This window comes from Ursus maritimus, unplaced genomic scaffold, assembly GCF_017311325.1.
Source record: "Ursus maritimus isolate PB19 unplaced genomic scaffold, ASM1731132v1 scaffold_9, whole genome shotgun sequence".
Lineage (NCBI taxonomy): Eukaryota > Metazoa > Chordata > Mammalia > Carnivora > Ursidae > Ursus > Ursus maritimus.
Window position 1 is genome coordinate 66457205 of NW_024427107.1, and position 24950 is coordinate 66482154.

Consider the following 24950-nt stretch of genomic DNA (forward strand, 5'->3'; position numbering starts at 1 on the left):
TGATTCCCCTACCTATGTACACCTACAATCTGCATCCACATGCAAGCCCTCTTCCCTGCACACATGTAAGTATACATTCCATCCACACAACCCACATTCCCCAACACAAAACACATTCATCTACACAGAAATCCACATACCCACACTTATGCCACCAACACATATGTCCAACCATATACATCAGATCATACCATACGAAATTTCTAATATTAGATTTTTTTTACCTCCATGTATTCTCAACCTATGTATTCTCCCCCTTTTACCCATAAATACACATCTCTTCCCAAATGCACATGCTCTTGCTCGACACAAAATCTCCCAATCACCCCTTCTACTAAGTATGATGTAGATAAATTGCATGGTATTCTCATCTCCCTCATGCTCAACATTTCTGGTGACAGTAGACATTTCTGGTACTAAGTTGGGTATTAATGTCTCAGTATATACTTTAGAAAGATGATTTGGCTCCTCCAATGCCCCAGAAGCCTAGGGTGGTTGATGCCAGAACACCTGGAATGAAGTCCCCTCAGTATTTCAATAATTCTATCACATTATAGAGTAGGAAAAATCCTTACATCAATTTGTAGAGACTTCCAAATGACAGCAAAGCAGTTAAAAACAGTCCAGAAGGTATAACATCAAGAGGATACAAAGAATGAAATCCAGCTCCACGAATACTGAGAACCGACTACATGCCACTGTTATGGACTGAGTTGTTTCTTCCCCCAAATTCAGATACCAAAGCCCTAACCTTCAATGTGACTGTATTTGGAAATAGGGCCTATAATGAGGGGCGCCTGGGTGGCTCAGTCGTTAAGCGTCTGCCTTCGGCCCAGGGCGTGATCCCACCTGGGATTGAGCCCCACATCAGCCTCCTCTGCTAGGAGCCTGCTTCTTCCTCTCCCACTCCCTCTGCTTGTGTTCCCTCTATCGCTGGCTGTCTCTCTCAGTCAAATAAATAAATAAATAAATAAAATCTTTTAAAAAAATAGGGCCTATAATGAGATAATAAAGGGTAAGTGAGATCATAAGGGTGGAGTTTTAATCCAAAGGGGCTGGTGTCCTTCTAAGAAGAGAAGGAGACACTAGAGATCTCTAAATCTCTCCCTCTGTCTACGCACATTAGAAATACCACGTGAGGACATACCCAGAAAGTGGCTGTCCACAAATCAGGAAGAGGGCTTCTACCAGACATCAACCTGACCTGAGAGCACATTGATCTTGGATTTCTAGCCTCCAGCACTGTGAGAAAATAAATGTTTATTGTTTAAGCCACCCAGTCTGTGGTATTATGTTAGGGAAGTCCTAGCAGACGAATACAGGCAGGCACACTATTCCAAGCCTGAGCAACAGGGCAGGAAGCAAACAGATGAGGTCTCCACACTCTCGCGCTTACATGCTGGCGGGGAGGAGACAAACAAATACATAAGTACATAGCCTGATTAGCATGAAGAAGAGAAAAACAGCAAGGAAAGGAAAACAGAGAAGGGATTCGACTGACAAGACCCTGTAAGGACTTGAAAGCCATGATCAAACTTGGAATTTCATTCTGTGAAATGGGGACCCATTGCAGGGTTTTGAGCAGAGCAGTAACCTTAATGCAGGTTAATACGGCAATTTAAGGATAAGCCTTAATACCTAAGCAAGGTCACTGTGGTGGAGGAGAAATGAGGCAGAAGCTCCTGGGGACCATGCATGATGGCCCTGGCTACACTGTCTACACTGTGGAGAGATGAGGACACCATGGGTGGGGGAGGGCAAAGCTCAGGCAGATGGGGCGGGGCAAGGTTCACCTTGGCACACACGGAATAAGCCCATAGAGTAGTCAGTGGCTCAGGCTCAAGCAGATAGGCTTTAGTTCAGATCCCAAACTCAGCTGCTCACTACCTTGCTGAAATTTAAGATATTATTCGATCTCTCCGCCCTTCGCTAATTTTATTTGTAAAGCAGTGTTTGAAATAGTATTTCCTTTTGAAGTTGTGATGAGGAATAAAGGTGATTACTCCAGAGGATGCAGATAATTTATAATTAGTGCCACTTATGGATTCTTCCTACATTTTTTTTCTAACACTGTTCTCTGTGCTTTTTATATATTTATGCAATCAATGCTCATAACAACCCTTGAGTTGGGTACTTGAGGTTGCTCCTTGTCTCTTTGGAGCTTATGTATAAAGCAGTAAAAGCCTCCCTTTATTTTACTCCCATCTGTTGGAAAATTGTCATAATAAACTATTCTGTTAGAACAAAACATTCTGTTGGCATCTGCTGGGAAACTCGGGGAATAAATAACACCAGTCCCTCGTGTTGATGGGGTGAATGGTGTTTCCTTAGATCGGGTGTCTCTGTGCACTGTATGGCTTGCACACCTGTGTGCAGCAGGCCTGCAGATATAACTGCTATCCCCATTTGACAGGGGAGGAAACTGAGGCTCGTGGAGGTTAAGTCACTTGGTTGAGATTATACCAAGAGGTGTCACTGTGCTCTGAGCCACAGCAACCAGCACAGTGCCAGGTACAAAGTAGGTTCTCATTAAAGACTAGGTGTGGCTTTTGTCATTGTTAGAACTGACTCAAGTAGGCAAAGTGGCGTCCATTACAGGCTTTTGCCTTAAAAGGAAGATTATTCTAATGGCAGCAAAATGGAGATAATTTAGAGGGGGAGAAAATTGTATCACATGTCAGAATCGGCCCAGCATTATCATTATTAATTGGTGGTACAGCATAGTTTAGTATTTGATGTTGTCATGCAGCCTTTTTATGTGTGTTTAAAGCTTTGTTAATTATTAAAATGCCTTGCATCTGACATTCTTCATCTTCTTCAAAGGGTTTCTACATTTACTCCCGGCGGTAGCCCTGGACTGGAAAGGGCACACGGCGCCTTCCAGATTTCACAGATGTAAAAGGCGAGACTCCGTGTCTAGCATGGTCCCTTGTTTATATGTTAAAGGACTGGGTGGGTAAGCCTTACGTGTGCTCAGCACCAATGACCAATCTCTGAAGGAACTGGCCCTAAAGCCCGGGCCTCCTGCTGAACTTCCTCTCCTCCGCCCATTGGGTAGAACCCCCAGGCGTATGAAGGTAAGATGGCGCACCCAACCAAGACGGCTCGCATGCACCAGCTGCTCAGCGGCGTCATTTGGACAGAGAAGTGCTCAAATAGGCACGGTCGAAGGGACAGGGAAACAGAATGTCCAAGGCCTCATGCAAATCTGGGACACAATAACACAGAAAGGGTCGTTTGAGGATGAAATGAGCTTATATATGTAAGTATTTACACATTGACACATAGCCCATACAAGTCACACACACACACACACACACACACACACACACACACACTCCTTACTTTGCTCCCAGAGGCGAAAGTGGTCCATTCTTCAGGGTCTGTTAGGAATGAGAGGTTTCAGAGAGTGGGTAACTGCCCTGCATGTTTTCCTCAAAAGATTTAACAAATTCCTTAAAAGAAAGAAACCCGTGTACCCACCACAATTCAACCCCTCGTCAGCAGTTTTTGAAGTATGGGGCAGTCTCCATAAGTAAATGACAATTTGCCAAGGTTACAGACAAACCTATTTGCTAGAAATGTTAATTTTGAGGATATTTTTCAAAAACAGCAGAAAACAAAAATCTTCCTTTGGATTTTAAACTGAGAATACAAGATGTAACATAACCTTTTCTTGATGCCTCAAGATCAGCCTTTTGCTGTTGGTGATCTTTTCCCTGGGCACCTAGGAGCCATTCCTAACTCTATACAGAACAGCCCACGGAAAGGTCTGGGAAGGACATCTCATCTCTAGTAAGTGAAACGACCAGATGTTGGTGTGGCGCTTTGCTTCTTGACAGCTCGTTATACCAACTTCCACCCCCACAGCTACGTTAGATGCAGAAATGTGACTTCCAGAGAAGTGCGGATTCCAGATGCCTCCTTCACTTCCCCTACAGGACCTGGATATGCGCTGGGCTGAGCACACAGGGAACTTGGCAAATCTAAGAGCCCTTGGACTATAAGATGCGTCATTAGTTATTACCACTAAAAAGAGAAGGTGGTACGAAATGACGCCCTAAATGCCAAGGATGAAAAATGCAGGCCAAAGATGCTTCGTCAACAGTGAAACATCGTCAGGTCAGTGGTAAAACAGACACCACTCAGAGATGGGAGCAGTTAGCTGGGGGTGAGGGAGGGGCTGCAGTCAAGGGCAGGGCTCTGTGTCAAGAGTGGGGTAGGAGTGAATTTGGGGTATCGCTGCCACGATGCATTGGTTGCTATGGTCAAAAATGTATTGGTACGTGGGAAGTGTGTTTAGAACAAAATTTCCCACTGACTTATAAAATTTGGGTTCTGGGACATGGAAAAGTGGGCAATTTGCATCAGAAACACGCAGCAGCTCACCTCATGGACACCTTCCAGACTTCCAGAGTCAAAGTGCTTCCTTTTTTAGAACTCAGAGCCTTTCTGGGAATGTCAGGCCCGCTCCTTTCCCATCTACAGGAATGAATGCAGAGAAACCTTATCAGGAGTGCCTCTCGGGAGAGTCTGTCTCTCCTTCCTCTTTGCTGCCTTTGACTGGGGCTTCTGACTTTTCTGAATAAAAGATATCACCCCTCCTTTATGGGTCCTGCTATTTAAAAAGATGTTTAAAAAATTTTTTTTGTGCTAGAACCAGCAAACTTTACAGTGACTGATCCTGACAATGGTAGGTGTTTATTAAACAGTAGGTGCTCATTAGGTGAATGCTCAGTAGACACATGACCAAGTCAGCGGCAGAGTCCTGAGTCCTAGTCCCCACCTCCCGCTGCATCACTGGAAGCACTTAGGGGAGTTACTTAGCCGCTCTCACTTTTCCTTTCCTCATATCAGGAGGTGGAAATTGTCAGCAGGGTGCCTGGCATGTGGAAAGTCTTCAGTTGACGGAAGCTGAGAAACAGTCATTCACTCTTTCATCATATTTGCTGAAACCCATGGACATAAAGAGGAAGACCCCCGAGCCTGCTCTGGAGGGGCTCAGGGCTCAGTGTGGGAGGCCAGGGTAGAACGCACTGATCGTACTCTGGTCAATGGGGCTTCGGCGGAGGGGGCTCCCGGGGTCTGCCATGGCCCCTCTGCTCCTGAGCAGGCGATGTTGGAGCTGAACAGGCATTTGCCAGGCAGACACATGGGAAAAGAGAAATCCAGGCAGAATAGGAGTCATGCCGATGGGGTGGAGGCTGAGCAAACAGCACTCTGGTTCTGGGGCAGGAGGCAGGGGGAGGAGGTGAGCTAAACAAAGGGGCAGGGAGCTTTGTATGTGGGCATACAAAGGCTTTGTATGTGGGCATAAGGACTTGACTTTCGCCCCATAGGAAGCAGGGGGAGAATGAGTAGGAACTATACACACAGAGCTCTGTCTTCATGTTCACCGTGATGTGGCAGAAGGACTGTCATGTGTGCATGTGCTGGGGGTTGGGGGGAGACCAGGTAGGGAGGTGACTTCATCACTGCTCCCCCAACTCCAATCCCATAGACACACTCCACGGTTCACAACGAATTCATTGTAATGAGTTTACAAATTCTCACCCACTCCAGAGTTGAACATCCAAGCAGGAAGTCCAGATATAGAAAAGTAGGTTACATTTTTTCTTAGTCATCATTTTTGGTATATGTTCCATCCTGACCTTTAAGTCATCCTCTGCCCTCCCCTGCACTAGCCTGCGGCAAGTACCTAAAACCCACGGACAGCAACCCTGGCTCTGAGTAGTTGTCCATCTGTCTCCTCTCCCCCTTAATAACAGCTGCCACTTAGTCATCCAAAAATAGAAGCAGAATGCCTACCACATAGCCGCCCCAAAGTGTAAATTGGGAATAAAAGGGTGAATAATATAACCAGAGTGCCTACCCTCAAGGAATGTTTAGACTGATAGAGAACTTTCTATAGACTGGATGCATTTCTCCCATGTACTGCTCCCAACAATGCTAGAAGATGCAGGTATCATTATCCCTATTCTGGAGATTAGGAAACGGGGTTAGTGAGCTGAGGGGACTTGCCCAAGCACACAAATAGAATTTCTCTTTTGTTCTCAACAACTTTTCTCTTACTCTTCATCATTACCTTGTCAGGAGGGGAACCTCTTTCCTATTGCTGATATCTCCTTTCTGTGGAGGGAACTCCACTAGCAAAACATGACTAACCCCTTTACTCCTTCTAGACCAAGAGGAGTGACTTGAGGTGACTAGTGATTTGGAAGGAAGCTGAAACTGCACACCTAGTCCTTTTCTTTCTTTTCCTTCTGAGACTTGACCTAGTCTCAAAGCACACCTGCTGTCCTCCTCCATGGCCTCCTTCACCCCCCACATCACCAGCAAAAACCATTGCCACTGCACGGTTAAGTAATCTGTTCATAGTTAACTATAGGTTTGAAGTCCATCCCAGGGTCTCTATTCTGGAGTGCTACATTGGTTTGCTAGGGCTGCATTAACAAAACACCAAACTGGTTGGCTTAAAGAACAGAAATTTATTTCCTCACAGTTCTGGAAGCTATAAGTTTGAGATCAAGGTGTCGGCAGGGTTGGTTTCCTCTAAGGTCTCTCTCCTTGGCTTGTAGATGACCATCTTCTCCCCGTGTCCTCACGTGGTCTTCCCTCTGTGTGTGTGTGTGTGTGCCCTAATTTCCTCTTCTTGTAAGGACATCAGTCATACTGGATTAAGGTCCATCTGAATGACCTCATTTTACCTTAACCATCTCTTTAGAGACCTTATCTCCACATATCTTCACATTCTGAGGTATTGGGGGTTAAGATTTCAACATATGAATATTGGGAGAACACAATTCAGTCCATAAACATCCAGTAGCTGGATTGTCTCTTTCATGGTTCGACAAGATTGATACAAAAATAATGGGAATGTAAAGAAAGAAGCTATGTAAGGTCTCGGGAATGGATAAACAAATTAATGTGGGAGTTGAAAGGAGGAAGGAATTATCTCGAGCTCCTGGAATGGGGTAGGGCTGTGAAGAAGCTAAAGGAATGTCCATTAGGGTTCTTGGCCATGGGCAAGAGACCAACTCTGGCTTCCATAAGCAGATTATACACACACACACACACACACACACACACACACACACACAGTGGGAAGGATAGAAGATTCACAGAATGCAAGAAAAGGATGAAGAAGCTGGCATGAGAAAAACATACAATACAATACAATACAATACAATACAATACAATACAATACAATACAATAAATAGAAGTCATCCTAGGAGGTCTGGGTAGCAGAAACCCATAGAGAGCCTTCTTCAAATGCCCTTTCCAAAATGAATTCACTCTAGTCACTTCTTCCCTTACAGTACTTCCTTTGAGACTCAGATTCCCAAGATGGGGTACAATGAAGCTGGCTTGAAGCATGTGTCCATTCCTTGGCTTAAGGAGTTCAGGATGCCTGGAGCAAGGTTGCACCCACGGGTGGAACGGTAATGCCTTGGGGATCAAGGGGCTGTCACCAGGGGAGGGTGAGTAAACGCTGAGTAGGCAGAAACAGCACCACAATGGAATACGTCATTGTGATATTATAGCTGGGGAAACTGAGTCTTAGCTTTAAGTACAGCTAGTAATTTAAGAGACCTGAGATTTATAAGAAGTTCTGCTAACTCTAAATGATGTGCTCTTTCTAGCTGCCCCATAGTGCATCAGACTGCCCAATTCCTGGGTGAATAAAGGAATATGAGAGTAAATATATAAATAAATAAGCAAGCAAACAAGTACATGACAAGGCAAGAATTTTGGAATTTTAATCCACTAAGAAATACAAACTCTCCCGTCACTTCTAAATTGAAGTGAAGGCTGAGGTATGCTTAATAAGAGAGCTTTCTTTGTTTGGTTATCATTAATATTCAAGAGAGGATTTGAATCCACTTAATCTACCTTTTGCAAGAGAACAAGTTCTTGTTTTCCCTCCTATCAATTCGTCTGGGCCATGACAAGCTATGGAATCTTTGTACACAGCTCAGCTCCTGCAGGTGACCTCTGCTTTCCTGCCATTTGGATTATTAAGCCTACCAGGCAGGGGTCATGTCCAACTCTGTGTTCGCAGCAGCACTTGATACATTGGTGGATCTCAAAAACCATAAATTAACATTAGCAATGTGGATGGGTTTGTCATGGATATGTAAGCAGGAAGGCTACGGTTCCACGTTTGGGGAAAGATAATTGAGACGGGGTGGGGTCATCAGATCCTGCATCAGTCAATTTATTGGGTATCTACTGAGCCCCCAATTATATGTCCAGCTATGCAAGCCCCTGAAAAGAGAGTAAACGAGGAAGTCAGCAGCGGAGTCTCAGGAATGTTTTATCTTTATAGTTACAGGTTTTATAACTAAAACCTGAGCTCTGGAGCCTGAGATTAAGGGCCAACTCACAAGGGCATGTCACTTTCATAGTATTCTTTCCAAAAACCAGCATACTAATTATGAGAAAAACATCAGACAAACCCAGACATTCTACAGGACACCTGGCCAATACTCCTCAAGAAGACTGTCAAGCTCATGAAAAACAAGGAAAAACTAAGAAACTGCAATAGATCAGAGGAGAATGAGGGGACATGACAGCTGAATGCACTGTGGTCCCCTGATCCGATGCTGAAATAGAAAGAGAACAGTACTGGATTGAATAGTGTACCACCCATCCCCTCCAAAATCCATGTTTACCCTGTACCTGAGAATTTGACCTTATTTGGGGATAGGTTCTTGCAGATGTAATTAAGTTAAGATGCGGCCATGTTTTTTTTTTTTTAAAGATTTATTCATTTATTTGAGAGACAGAGAGAGTGAGTGGGAGAGGGGGTGAGGGGCACAGAGATAGAGGGAGAGAGAGAATCTCAAGCAGATTCCACATCCAGCACAGAGCCCGATACCAAGCTCAAGCTCACAACACGGAGATCATGACTTGAGCCAAAACCAAGAGTTGGATGCTTAACCAACTGCACCACCCCAGTGCCTCAAGACACAGTCATATTTCATTAGGATGGCCATAAAACCAGTATGACTGGTGTCCTTATCAAAGGAGAGAGAGCTATACACAGAGACACAGATCAGAAGGAGAGAAGGCCACGTAAAAATAGAGGGAGAGATTGAAGTGATGTGACTACAAGCCAAGGGTCTCAGTCCATTCTGGCTACTCTAATGAAACACCACAGCCTGGGTGGCTTAGAAGCAACAGAAATTTATTTCTCACAGTTCTGGAAGCTGGAAGTCCAAGGCCAGGATGCCAGCATGGGCAGGTGAGGGCCCCCATCTGGGTTGCAGACTTCTCGCCATAGTCTCACATGATGGAAGGAAAGAGAGTGCTCTCATGGGCCTCTTTCAGAAAGACATTAATTTCCAAAGACTCCACCTCTAATACCATCACATCGTGCGTTAGGATTTCAACATACAAATTTAGAGGGAATACAAATATTCAGACCACAGCACCAAGGAACTCTGGGATTGCCGGCAACCACCAGATGCTAGAAGAAGCAAAGAAGCTCTCCTCTCTACAGTCTTTAGAGAGAGCATCACCCTCTGGACCCTTTGCTTTTGGACTTCTGGCTTCCAGAACTGTGAGAGAATAAATTCCTATTGCTTTAAGCCACCTAGCTCAAAGTATTTTGTTATGGCAGCCCTAGGAACCTAATGTAAGAACATTAATGGAAAAAAACTACGGTGAAATCAACAGAAAGGCTGGATTTTAATTTAATAATAATGTACTGATATGGGTTTCTTAATTTGACAAATGCGCCACCATAATATAAGATACTAACAAAAAGGTATATACCAGGATGCTAGGTGCTATCTTTGCACACTTTCCATAAATACATAATTATTCCAAATTAGAAAGTTTAGTTTGAGGAAAAAAATCCACTTACAGGCCGTATCATCTTTGGATGGTCACTTCCCCAGACTTGGGTCTGCTCATCAATAAAATGGAGATAAGGATAGCTCTACTGAGGGTTGTGTTTAAAATGTGATAATGCGTATGAAGTACTTAGCAGGCACCTCGTTTCCCATTACGATTCTGTCACTTGGTTGATTGGCCAGTCCTTCCAAATTCACGTCACAATGAATCTGCCCCACTCATGCCCTCATCCATGCCATTACTTAAAAACATGATGGAAGAAAAGGCCAGAACTCTTCAGGCTTCTGTGGGATTCAGAGGCAGTATTCCCACTGAACGGGGTACTCTTCAACCCGCTACAAATCCAGCCAGCTCGTGTGTTCTGTCTCAGGCCCAAACCTAGTCACCTATGAATCAACATCCCCCACATGGCCACTAGTTGAATAACCTTAATAAAAAATAAATGAGGTTAGTCTAGGGTAAAACCGATGTTTTCCTTATCTTTTCTAGGTGACCATGTAGCATCATGGTTAGGTAGAGTCAGATTCATGGGGTTCAGAGCTTAGCTTGTACCACTTACTAGCAGCGTGCCATTGGGCAAGTTGGTTGCTCTTAGATTCAGTTCACCCATGTGTCGAATGAGGACAAAAATACCTTCCTCATCAAACTGTTATAAAGGCTACAGTAAAGTGTGAAGCCATAGTGCTTTGCACACAATAAGCATTGGAAATGATTAGTGCGTGTATATACCCGTGTGAGTGTGTGTTTGTGCATTTTCAATGCCTGGTGCAGTGACCGACATATTAGAAGCACAAAAATTGTATGTTTCAAGAAAAAGTCCTAGATAAGTGAGGCTGCTGCGGATTGAAGAGAGACGGTGACTTGACCAGTGTCATAGAGAATGACAGAAGTACCAGTGGGGCTCCAAGGGCACTGATTCTGCAAGGATCTGGGAAATAATCTGATGCTTTTAATTTGCAGAAATGGAAACTGAACCGCAAATAGTCAAGGGGGCTTGCCTGGGGCACCGCAGTTCATTAGTGGTAAATATTATACCTCCATCTTATGTGTCCTAACTCCTAGTGTAGGCTTTTCTCTCCCTCCTCTGGACGGTGCACAGCACCTAGCAAAATCTATGCATAGCACATCCAGCCTGCACTTAAAGGGCTGACTGTTGATATGTAGCAGCTTGGAAATCAAGGGCAGCTCTGAGAGTTACCAGACCTTCGAGTAAGGGCACTGAGGATGGGGACAGTAAAGCCAGGGCAGCTTTGATTGAAGCACAGTGCTTTGCTAAAAGACCAGTGGCTCTATCTTCACGTAAATACTGAAAAAGGCACAGTAATCCCAGAGGCTTCGGCAGCGTGCATCACAGCTAATCAGTATTTTGGCAACTCAGGGAAGCACCCCGAATGTTCCAGGTCTGTCTGAATTTTGAGCAAATCATTTCTTCTAGCTATGTTGCAGTTAATACCAGAAATGATGGTGCCAGAGAATTTCAAGATACTTCATGGTTTTCAAAAAAGATGTTTTGGCTCTTAGTCATGGTCTCATCTGTCCCTCTCGAGAACCTTCAGATTATTATTGTTATTATATTACAGCTCCTATATTATAGATAAGAAGACAGGCTCCGTAAGATGGAGTGGTGTTGTTATATATATATAAATATATATAAATATTATCTATATAAATTTATAAATATTATCTATAAATTTATAAATATATAAATATATATTATTTATAAATTTATAAATATTATCTATAAATTTAATAAATATATAAATATTATAATATTACATAATTGTTGATAAGGAAAATAGTTGTTCATATTTGCTGAGCCTGTATCACTGTCCCAAGCATTTTTTTAAGATTTTATTTATTTATTTGAGAGAGAGAGAGGCCGTGGGCATGACTCGGGGGAGGGGCAGAGGGAAAAGCAGACTCCCTGCTGAGCGAAGAGCCCCACATGGGGCTCAGTGCCAAGACCCTGAGATCATGACCTGAGCCTAAGGCAGACGCTTAATGGACTGAGTCACCCAGGCACCCCTGTCCCAAGCATTTTAAGAGTATTTGTCATTTAATTTTCACACACGTCTGTGAGGCTGTTGATATTGTTATCTAGTTTTATTACAAGCCACAGAGACGTTAAGCAATTTCCCGGAACTCACACAGCGAGGAAGTGGAGGAGTCAGGATGTGAACCCAAGCAGTCTGGCCCCAGAGCCTGTGTTCTTACCAGGAAGTAACAAACCCGGCCTCCCTGCTAAACAGTGAGCAGGTGAGACACAGATGCTCCCTTTTCCTTAAAGAGCTCCCAGACTAGTTTGAGGAAACTGAGATGTAAATTAGATCATTAAAATTTAGGCAGATAAAAAGTATAAGGGGCACTATCACAGCAATGACAGAGGTGACTAAAAATCGATATGGCGGAGATTGGATTAAAACCCAGGCTTCCTGAGTGCGTAATCAATATTCATTCTTTCCTTCATTCAATAAACACTTAATAGTAAGTGTTAGAGATTGGAAATAATAATGACGATAATAAAAAGACATCGTTCTTCTGAAGAACCAGTTACAGTCCAAAGAAAACATTTCCCGACCTGCTTCGAGCCTACAGCCTTCGTTTCAACATGAACACAGCAAGAGTCCTGCGGTCACCAGGGGACGTGAGGACTCTAGCTCTCCAGTGCCCTCCCCTCCCCCTCTGTCCCCTTACTCCCGCCCACCCCCCAGCTCTCCTCGGAACATGATGAGGCACCTAGGGCCATTCCATTCCAGTCACATGTGGCCTGATTTAATATAACCTCAAGCTCCATCGCTTTCACAAATGCAAACTTAATTGGGGCCCCTCTAATCCCCTTAGAGATTTCTTCTCAGTAACTGGGTGTTGGCCCTGCTCCCTGGCGGAGGGTCTGCAGCCGCCTTCCGCCGGCACATTCTTCCAATGTAAGCTATAGTTGGGGGCCAATCCTCGCAGGAATGTCTATGAAGGATGCGGTCAGACGTCCTACACCTACTCCCTTGGGGGTCAGAATCATCTCAGAATATACTTTCCCCAATGTTTTGAGGAGAGAACACATGAGATTACAATTCGAAAATGCTAAAGATGGAGTTTCATACCTAAAATAACTCTTAAAATGCAGCTATAAATTCCACTATCAAGCTCAGAGTGCGTGAGGTAAACCTACAAAATATGCCTGCTTCGACAACGTGACTTCCAAATACGGTCATAGTTCTTCCCTTCTTCCAAGTAATCGCCGGAATACCCACTTGGCCTATGAGCAGAAAGGCCAAAACTTGAGGGGTCCCTAACACTTGCTGTTAGGAGTCCACCACCATATTCATTCCATCGAAAGGGGAAGGGAGGGGAGGATGTTGATTCTGTTTTTAAATATCAAGAGGGGAGAGAATGCATATCTGAGGTGACAACTATCAGTTCCTCTCGCTGTGCACACTTCATGCATGTCCACTGCTGCTACGATGACCTTGTTGACCTAGGTCATTGACCAGAGCACGGAGAATCCCCAAGTTGGACAAGCTTGACCACATGGCCCTATAGCTTAACCAGTGTGCCTGGGTCCAGCTTAGCCACCTACTTTGCCAGACCCAGCTGTGCCTTATTCCTCTCCACCTGGAGTATTTCCATGAGCCTGGGCCACCTATCCAGACCACCTCTCTTGGGGTCTTTTCGATCTCCTTCATTGGGCTTCAGCTGGGCCACCCTGGTCCATCGTGGCCTATCTTCCAAGCTTCATCTTTTCCTGGCTTCTTTCTGTCCTTGGGCTATTAATGCAAACTGGCCCTCCATTTCCTCCTGGGAGATCAGTGTTGCATACCCGAGGTCTCGGTGATGCACACACCTTCACCAAGGCTGTGCCCCCGTAACCACCGCTACTCCTCCTGGATGCCTGGGCATTCTGGCTGTGCCATGGAAGGCGTCATGAAAGCCTTTCCTCTGAACAGAGATCTCCCTCAGGACTTTTGTCACTACATCCAGTTCGAGAATAGACGGGCACATTTTTCAGGATCGCCCTCATCATTTCCACCCTGATGGCAGCACGTGCATGCAGAAAGCAACAGGTGTTGGAGGGCGTGAGTGGGACGGTCTGCTTTTCATCAGAGCACAGTGAGGCGTACCATCCTCAGTGTCACCCGAGCAGCGTGGACTCCACGTTGGACAAACGGGAAAAGCCAAGGAAAAAGCACAGAGGGAAAGCCACAAGAGCGCGGTGATTACAGATGGCCTCGTCCACTTTTTTCTCCTCTGGCCTGGAAGCCAGGCAATGAGGAGCCCACTGGCCTGTGCTGATCCTTGGACCTGCAGCAGCGGACCTCAGGGGCGAGACAGCAGAGAGCCGAAGAAAGGCTCCAGGACGGAATTTCTACCCCAGCATCACTCACGGCCACATGGAGCCAGTGGTCCTCAAATGTGAACCCTCGAGGCTACGGGGCTGCTGAAGCCGCTGCTGTGAATTCAGAGGACAAATTTGCATGGGCAAACTGCGCTGTGGTGCTGAGAGCCGTGGGTCCTTATCTGTGTTTGTTCCAGAAGCCCAGGCAGCTGCCTTCACCTGCTCGTCTTTTTCCAGGGTCCTCCTGGTCAGATAAATCAATTAAAAACATCAACTGCCGGAAGAAGACAAACACAGGCAGCAGGAGAGGGCCTGGCGGGCCAAGTTCTGTTTAGTCACTCCGGGTTTCTAAGCACGTTCCAAAAATATAACCCCCACCACCGTGGCAAACCTGCTTTTGATGAAACACAATGTACAATCTCTAATGTTGACACAGAACAGATGGGACTTTGATTTTTTTTTTAATCTGTTCTTGATAGAAGAGAGATCGGCACAATGGATTTTTTTTTCTTGATTTGGAGTTGTTTTCTTTCTTTCTTTTTTTTTTTTTTTTCTTTATCACATGCACACCTAACACTGAGAGTCCTTTGGTTCTCTCTCCTTGCTTGTCATTGATCCCTTCTGTAACTGGGAGTCTCTGGTGGACTGGGCCTTGCTTTTCTCATCAACCAGCTGGGATGAAGCTTACTGCCCCCCCCATGTCCCTTCCATCTGGCTCAACAGAGCAGTGGTAGGAGCTGCACACCAAGAGGGTCCTCAGACTTACAGACAGTGAGTTCCTGGCTTGTCATCAATGATCTACAAAGCGATGGCTGAACAGGGGTCACGCGGGGCAGTTGGCCTCACCTACCCCAGATATTGCTATAATCCTAGTGACACAGTGGGCATGCCATGAAAAATTGGCTTCAAGACACGTTTCAACAGATTGTAGCCCATAAGCCCTTCCTAACCAGGCCTTCCAGAGCCGACCCTGGTCACAAAATATCCTCTTTACCCCTCCCTGGGACTGCCAACAGAGATCCTTTGAGCATGGTCTAGCCATGGAATGTTCTTTGGTGGGGGGATGTCCACCCCCACATGATTCCATTCCCATAGCAACAGCTGCTATAGGGGCCGAAGGAACGGACACTGGGAGACGGTGTCTGTTAACTCCTACCGTAGTAACTCCAAATTGTTTGATTAGATGATAACAGATACAACTAGATAGTTGCTGAACCCCCATGTCAAATTTAACGTACTCTTAGACTTTAATTTCCTCCCACCAAAAAACATCCTTCAAGGAAAAAAAATTAAAAGAGAGAGGGAAGAACAGAACAAGGGACACTACCACTTGGGTAGTGGATTCTCTGCCCTATGCTGAGAGTAGTCTGGCCTTTAGTCTCAACTGGACAGGTTCCCCAGGTCACTGGATTGATTCAAAGGAAAAAAAGGCATCGTGCTGGGGAGTGGGAATGCAGGTTTCCCTCGTCTTCCCAAGTCCTGCTTACTGTCCCCCCACTCTCAAGGGCTTGCTGGGGTGGCAGGAGGCTGGGGAGGTTTACTGGTTTAGGAAACTGGCAGGATTCCCGCCTGAGTCTCGTCTCTTACGGGCATCCATGTTCCAGTCTCTCCCACACAAATTAAATTGCCCTAACCATTTTTCTGAAAGAAAAATCAGAAAATAGGAATACCTCTCCAAAAACCATTTTTGCAAAGAAAAGGACAAGATCATACAGAAATTTTTTTTACAAAAAACAAAAACCTGAAATCGCTCTCCTAAAGAGATATATGCACCTCCATGTTCACTGTAGCATTATTCACAATAGCCAAGACATGGAAACAACCTAAGTATCCACCGATGGATGAAAGGATGAAGAAAAGGTGATATACATATTGTGGTCTATATTATTCAGCCACAGAAAAGGAAATCCTGCCATTTGTGATAACATAGGTGGACCTTCAGAGCATTACACTTAGTGAAATAAATCTGACAGAGAATGACAAACATGGTAGGATCTCTCATCTGTAGGACCTAAAACAAACAAACAAACAAACATGAACTCATAGAAACGGAGAAGAGATTGGTGATTGCCAGAGGCAAGATGGGGCATGAGCTGGGAATGGGGAAATGGGTGAAGGTGATGAAAGGTCCGAACTTCCAGTTATAAGATAAATAAGGTCTGGGGTCTAATGTAGAGTATGAGGACTATAGAGAACAACGCTGGTTGTATATTTGAAAGTTCCTGAGAGAGTGGATCTTAAGAGTTCTCATCACAGGAAAAAAATTTAGCTATGTTATAATTCTCATCATGAAGAAAGTTACCATTTTGGGGCACCTGGGTGGCTCAGTTGGTTAGGTGTTCAACTCTTAATTTCGGCTCAGGTCATGATCTCAGGGTCATGAGACCAAGCCCCACATCGGGCTCCACGCTGGGCATGGAGCCTGCTTCAGATTCTCTCTCTCCCTCGCTCTCTGCCCCACCCCCCCTTAAAAAAAGTTACAATTTTTCATCATAAAAAATTATAATTTCTCATCACACGAAAAAATTGGAACTATGTTGCAATTATTACACTATGTAGATGTTAAGGATGTGAATTAAACTTATTGTGGCAATCGTTTCCCAATAGATACATATATCAGATGATTATTTTGTACACCTTCAACTAACTAATACAATTTCATATGTCAATTATAGTTCAATAAAACCGGACAAAAACTTACAGAGGGACAGAAAAGATTGCTGGGTTGTCTTATTTTGTGAGTTAACTCCAGAAAAAGAAGTCTATTTCTACTTATATATTTCACATGCTTTGGAAGCATGTCCTCTTGGTGACTCTATTTCCCAGACTCCATACCATGTGTAGAAACAAGAGGACACTTGTCATTTTGTTTGCCATGTTGGACAGCAAGCACCATATAAAAGATACTCAGTAAGTGTTTGGCATTTAAAAAAATGTTTTAACTGCCATTATTTAGTTAATGAGCATTTAGTAAACAAGCAGCAGCAGGAGGAAGAGAATGACGACAGCAATGATGGTGACCTTGGAGTAATGAAGAGAAAAACAAGATAGACAAATAACCCATGTGGGGTAGGGGTTTTCTGATGAGTAAGTGTAAGTAAAATTGGAGCGTCAGGGCCTGGATTCAAGCCCACTCTTACCACTTAGGATGGTTATTTGGCAAGTCGCGTTATGTCCCATGTTCACTTTCTTCAACTTTAACACGGACATGGTGATTCTTCACAAACTGCGAAAATCAAATGAGAAAACTATATGTGAAAGTACTTTATAAAAGCATTTGTACAGGGCGCCTGGGTAGCGCAGTCGTTAAGCGTCTGCCTTGGGCTCAGGGTGTGATCCCGGCGTTCCGGGCGTTCCGGGCGTTCTGGGATCGAGTCCCACATCGGGCTCCTCTGCTATGAGCCTGCTTCTTCCTCTCCCACTCCCCCTGCTGTGTTCCCTCTCTCGCTGGCTGTCTCGTGGTCACATAAATAAATTAAAAAAATCTTAAAAAAAAAAGCATTTGTACAAATATAAGGAGGTGATTTTGCTAACAATCATAAAGACTACATAGGTCACTCAACATCCACTCAAGTGTTAAGACATCATAACTACAAACTATCAATAAGAATGTGGAATGACCAAGAATGATACATTCTTTTTTTTATTGCTGTGTAATAAATGACTACAAACTGAGCTACTTAAAACAACACCCATTTATAAAGTTACAGTACTGGAGGTCAGGAGTCCAGGCAGACTCATCTGGGTTCTTTGTGTGGGTCTCACAAAGCTGAAGTCAAAGGTATCACCTGTACTAGGTTCCTATATGGTAACTCTCAGGAAGAATGGCTCCCGAGCTCATTCACATTGTTGCCCAAATTCAATTCCTTGGGTTGTAGGACCGAGGTCCCCATTTTCTTGCTGACTATCAGCAAGGTACCACTCTCAGCATCTTGAGGCTGCTCTCAGGACCTAGCCCCCTGGCCCCTTCCTTTTCAACAACCTTCCTTATATCGTACTCCCTCCCTCTGCCTTCCTCCTCTACTACCGCTGAAAGAAAACTCTGCTTTTAAAGTGATTAGATTAGGTCTGCCAGGACAATTATTTTGAGTTCAATGTCAACTGATTAGTAACCTTAATTACACCTGGAAAATCCTTTCTGACATGAAATGTAACATAATCATGAATGCGATGTCTCAACACATTCACATTCCTGGGGATTAGGGCTGGACATCTGGGGAAGGAGGCATCTTAGAATTCTGTCTACCACAGATTAGGAACCCTTTGGAGGAGAGCTTTGAATCCGTACATTATGTTTCTCCTCATTAAGACTCAAGGATCCCATTCATATACTCTCAGTGCGTAGCACCATTCCTTGTACACAGCAAGTGCTTAATGTGGGTTTGTGAAATAGAGACATGAGGCTTCTTTAGGTAAATTTTCCTTGAAATCTCAGCTTTCATAAGGAAAATAAGGAAAAAAGTGTTTTTCATCTTGCTAATAATTGTACTGTACTCACCTCGTGCCTCTGCCACCTAGCAAAATACCCCACATATTGCGGACCCACGATAAATCATGTTGAATGAATGAGTGAATGAAGGAGTTGAAGAATTTTCCACTTAGGCTTAACTAATAATCTCCTTTGATATCTGTATATCCAGCTAAGTTCTTTTGTTTTTGGTTTTTGGGAAGAGAGGATACTAGGGAAAGCTCAATAGGAAGATTTTGTTTTTCATTTTACCTTTTAGATGCTTTTTTTAAAAAAGTTTCTTCAAGGATTTGTTCCACTATGATCTACTTATACTGAATAATGCTCTTCCCCCTCAACACGGGGAACGGGACTTCCAGACAAGAGGGAGATATGCATAGATCAAAGTAGAGTTCTGGGGGCGCCTGGGTGGCACAGCGGTTGAGCGTCTGCCTTCGGCTCAGGGCGTGATCCCGGCGTTGTGGGATCGAGCCCCACATCAGGCTCCTCTGCTATGAGCCTGCTTTTTCCTCTCCCACTCCCCCTGCTTGTGTTCCCTCTCTCGCTGGCTGTCTCTATCTCTGTCGAATAAATAAATAAAAAAATAAAAAATAATAATTAAAAACAAAACAAAGCAAAGTAGAGTTCTGCCTGAGGCATCAGAGGGCACCTGAAACAACGGCCAACTCCAAGAGCCTTCTCAGAAAGAATTTAAGAGCCTTACCATTTTGCTAAGGAATCTGAGTGCACAGGGCATCATAACAAGCTAGATTCCAGCTCAGCTAAAAAGTAAATGGCTCCTACCAGGCAAAGCACAAAAATACTTCCATTACCCATCCACGAAAATAACAAAGCCTCCACACCGTTCGAAGCTTCTTCTTTGAAAGCTGGATTGACAGATATTGGATTGAAGCAATGCAGCTTAATATCAAAAACGACAGCTGGCAATGTAGCAGGGAAACACAACCCACCTCGCCGTGGATAAATCAATGTTCTTCTCTGAGCCATCACTGCATTAGCGACTGGTTATTACTTAAAAATAAAAACTTGCAAATGTCTTGGCTACACCTTCATCAGACTGTCTCTCTGGAGGATTCTTTTATGCTTCTTCTGTTTTCCAAGTTGCACTGCACACTTTTGCATTAACCATATCCCAGCATATCCTGCTTACTAAACCAAAGCCATTTACATAATGGGTGATTTCACACACACACACACACACACACACACACACACACACACAAATTAGCTAAATATACATGTAAACAAATCCTTGCTGAAGTTTGGATACTCTTGGAAAATGCAAAATACTTAGACTGCGGGGGAGGTGGAAGATGGGAGTAAGGTGTATACATGTTACACCTTTCCAAGTTAAAGAACAAAATAGATTAATATTATCTAATATTTATAACAGCATTTGCTACACTACTCTAAGCCCTGTATTTGTATTAATTCATTTCATCGGCACAGCAACTCTACAATGTAGGCATATTATTCTCATCATTATCATCATCTCCCACTTACAGATGGACCTCTGATGCTGAGAGTTCAAACAGCAAAGAGGGGCATTGAACTCAGGAAGACTTCATTATTATGCTCTGCTACTGCTAGTATATTAAATATATCATATATATATGATGAGAGAGAGAGTCAACCTCCTAGGGATAATTAATGCGAGGATTAGTCATTTCCTCATTCAAAAGATATTCAGTGAGCATCTGCTCTATGCCAGGCATTGTCCTGAACAATGAACAGAACAGACAAACCTCTGCCCTCAGGAAACTTCCTCTCTAAAGTGGGGAATGGACAATAAACAAAAATGTAGCAAACTATACAGACTCTCCAGCCCCTGAAGCGGTGGAGAGTGGACCTCTTCACTGGGCTGATGGGGTACAAGCCTAACCCTTGGGGTGAAAAAGCCACTGGGACACATGGACATATCATAGAAATCATGCTCTCACATCTTTCTCACACTTGGAAAAGTTAAGTTTGAGTCCCAGGACACCATGTGTAGTGAGTGATGTTGGCTGTGGTTTGCAGGTCTGTTCATGGGACCCTCGGGTCAGTGGTCTTTTGAATGGAGATGCTCAATAAGTCATCATTTCCTAAGCTGCCTGCCTGCAAGTGAAGAATCTTCTTTTCTTTAGGTTTTACATTATGGCTGGCTTTAGTCCAATGATCAAAGAAAAGTTGGCTGAGATGGCAACTTGATGCCAGGTATCAACTGCAGAAGATGATCTATCAAGACATCACCTCCGTGCAGAGAATTGCTCTCTCCCAGAGCTGGTCAAGGTCATCCATAGAAACATATCAGGAGATGCCATCCCAGGAGAGGGGCTGATGAGTTCTTTTAGCAAGATGTCACTTTCTATTGTCATAATCGAGCTGGGTGATTTTAGACAAGTTGAATAACCTCTTTTTTCCTGGTTCCTCATCTGCAAGATGGGGCTAATAGGGATCCTATTTTCCAGAGTGATCATAAGTGTTGAGACAGCATACTTGGATGTTTGAATTAGATATCTCAAATTAAACAGATCCAAACACACCCAAATTAAACATAATGATTCTGGTTTTCATCTCCAAACTACCCTTACCAGCCTTCTCCATTTCAATAAATGGTAATTCCATTTTTCAAGGGGCTTAGTCTAAAAACAAGCCAACAAAAAAAAATTTTTTTTAATTAAAAAATAAACCTTCTGGAATCTTTCCCCCCACCCTATATGCCTTGACAAAATTCTGTCACCTCAATCTTGAAAACTGTCCAGAATCCAACCACCTCTCACATTTACGTGCTGGAACTCTGTTCAAGTCACTGTAATCTCTCACTGGATTGTTGCCATGACTACTTAATGGTCTCCTTGTTTCCATCCTTGGCCCTCAATGGTCAATTCTCAAAGCAGTGACCAGCAGAATCCTTTAAAAACATAAATCAGCTCAGGATACTTCTCAGCCCCAAACCCTGCAATGGCTTTCCTCTCTCACACAGAATAAACTCAAATCTTTACACTGGTCTATAAACACTACACACTGTCCCTCCCTCATCTCCCTCTAACTTTGTGTCACCTCCCACACACTCATCAGGTCATAATGGTCTTCTTAATATTCCTTGAAAAAGCCATTCATGCTCTTGCCTAGGTCCATCCTTTCCTGTTGCTTTTCCCTCTACCTGGAATCAGCTCTTTCCCTGGGTATCCACATGCATGCCCCCTACTCCTTCAAGGCTTTCTCCAAAGTCACCTCTTAAGCTAGGCCTTCCTTGAACATTCTGTTTGAGTTTCCAACCACCAACCCTCCAGGCAAGCACACACATGCATTTCTCACCCTTCTTCCCCGTTTTTTTCCCCCTCCATAGTATAAAACCTCCATTGCCTTCTAATATAATTGACAAATATTTACTTTTTAAATGATTTGTTTCTCCTCACTAAAATGAGTTTCACGAAGGTAGAAATTTTATCTATTTTGTCCACTGTTATACCTCTGTCACCCAGAACAGGGCTGCTCAGCACTCCTGACGTTTCGGGCAGGATAATCCTTTATCACAGAGGCCTGCCCTGTGTTTTGTTGAGGGTTTAGCCGCATCCCTGGCCTCTGCCCATCAGCTGCCCTTCCCCAGTTACAGCAAGCAAAATGTTTCCAAATATTGCCAAATATCCACCCCCCAGAAAGCAAAATCTCTCCCAGTTGAGTATCACTGATCTAAACCAATGCCTAATACAAGGCAAATGCTCAATACATATTTACTGAAAGAATAAGTCAAAGTGAAAGGAGTTAATATCTTAAGTACATAGAACAGTGCTGGACACATAGTAAGGACTCAACGTTAATTATGATGAATGCGTTATTTTTTATTTTTATCGTAATTGCTGCCTTGTTGTCTACATCTAAATAAACTATGGAGACAACCAAACTGTATTATGTAGAGCGCTAGGACTTGATACAGACTTCATCTTTAAAATATATTTGAATTATTTTAAAAACTGCAGTACAAAGCCTCACACTGAGAGGTGTTAACACATTGGCTACCACCAATTCATTAACTTGTGTTGCCACGTTAAATTGTTTTGCGCAGACCTCAGAATACATCATCTTCTGCCATCTCTGTACATATATTTTAACTTCTTATAAATGTGTCGCTGATTCGGAAGGCTATAGTTTGGCACTGGTGTTTATTTTTATTCCTGTCTATTCCTGTCGGCTCATGTAAAACTGTTCAAGCAAGTATTCCATGGTGCAGTTGTATCAAACGTACACTGATTTAATCTGGCCAAATTCAACTATACACGCTTGGCCAAAAAAATAGAGAGAAAGCATAATTTTCATTCAACATGGACCCCTAAATGCAAGCCAATTACTTCATCTGGTGTTCAACTAAGCAACAGCAATCTGTTCTACCCTGGAGGAACAATTGGCTATATTAGACTTAGCAGGAAAAAAATGGGAAACTCTACACAAAACCGATATACCATATTTTATGGGAGATCTAGGATATTTTTCATGGCCAAATTTGACCATGTATGTTATAGTTCTTTTTTATCTACAGTCTCGAAATCCAAAAAGTCTTTGAAAAATAGCATTGTGGAGGAACGCATTTGGCAGCAAACTCCTAGAGGTAATTTATGGTCATTGGTTTCCCAGTGTGTTTGATTATGCGATGCTGCCCCAGACCCTGCTGACGGTGTGACAAAGGAGAACACACACTCCTTCCTGCCTTATGAAAATTCTGATTTTCAAAACACATGTGGCCACACAGCTTCAGGGGACAGACTGTGGACCAGCGCCTGGTTTTCAATTCACTTGCTACTTTCTACCCTGATGCCTGAATAGGATGTTACCTGGTGGTAGAGCAATACCACTGGTATGTCCCCCACCCAGGGCATGCTCCCTGCTTGTGTCCCTCATGTCACAATGATAATCATGAGCGAAGGCTAATATAGCATTTAGGTAGTTTTTGTGCTTAATGTTAAGTTTGGGGTACTTACCGTCTCATTTTTGTATTTACAACATCAAATTAAAGTAGTTATGGTATAATCTGTTAAGCCACTAACCACAAGGACTAAATATACTAAACACAAAGTCTTATTTATTTTTATAAAATTTATAAGCATCATCATTGTCATGGCTGGTGGTTCATCTTTGAAATCAAATTTCTTACTAGCGTTCCTTCACACTGCAGTAACAGTGTATTTGAAGAGCATCCTGGGATTACAAGGCAAACTGTTAAAAACTGTCACATCTGCTCACACATGTATCCTCTTATTTGCTCAGTGCAGACTTTATCAAACAAAACCGATAAGCCACTAGCCAGACAGATTAAGTAAAGGAAAGAGAAGACATAAATGACCAATGGCAGAAGTGAAAGAGGGAATATCGTTACAGCACCAATAAACATGAAAAGGATAGGAAAGAGTATTTTAAACAACTGCATGCCAATAAACCTGAGGATAAATGGACACATTCCTTGAAAGACACAAACAACCAAAGCTTACTAAAGAAGAATTCGATCATTTGAATAGTCTTGTATCTATTTAAAAAAATTGAATTCCAAGTTATGTCCTTACCAATTGACCCTAATGCTTTCATTTTTGAAATCTAGATTAAACATTTAAGAAAGAATGCAAAGGAGTAGTAGAGATCTTTTGGGGGTTGAGCAGAAATAATCTGTATCTCAATTGTGGTACAAGTTCCATAATACATACATCTTTCAAAACTCTTCTAATTATACACCTAAAACAAGGGTTGAATTTTACCATATGTGAAATATATCTTAACACACCTGAATAAAGAAAGAGGGAGGAAAAAAAGAAAAGTGGAAACTATCTGGGGACCAAGTACGCAGGCCGTGTGAAACAGCAAAAACCAGTGTAAGAATGTTCAGATGACAAGTCCACAGAGGGTTCTCAGGCAATAAGGTCTAGACAGTTGTGGGTTTCACACCAGTTTGGGTAGAGGTCCTACCCGCAAGCACAAGCTCCACCAAAAACCACCACAAAGTCTTGCCTTCGACTCTCCACCTGGCAGGCCCTAGAACACAAAATCAATCTAACGTCTGGTAGTTTTCCTTTCTTTTTTTTTTTAAATTTAAATTCAATTAGCCAACATATAGTACATCATCAGTGTCAGGTGTAGAGTTCAATAATTTATCAATTGCATGTAACACCCAGTGCTCATCACATCACATGCCCTCTTAATGCCCATCACCAAGTTACCCTGTCCCCCCACCCGCCTCCCCTCCAGCAACCCTAAGTTTGTTTCCTAGAGTCAAGAGTCTCTCATGGTTTGTCTCCCTCTGATTTATTCCCATTCAGTTTTCC

The 24950-nt window shown here is 43.4% G+C and overlaps 1 protein-coding gene across 3 annotated transcripts in view; it reads right to left on the reverse strand.

Moving 5' to 3' along the window:
* Positions 1-24950, reverse strand: part of LRATD2 (LRAT domain containing 2) — a 223604-nt gene that overhangs the window by 117651 nt on the left and 81003 nt on the right. For all 3 annotated transcript variants that reach the window (XR_005833628.1, XR_005833629.1, XR_568206.2), the window contains one exon: positions 17333-17418. The gene's annotated coding sequence lies outside the window, so the exon portion shown is untranslated. The remainder of the gene's footprint in view (positions 1-17332; positions 17419-24950) is intronic.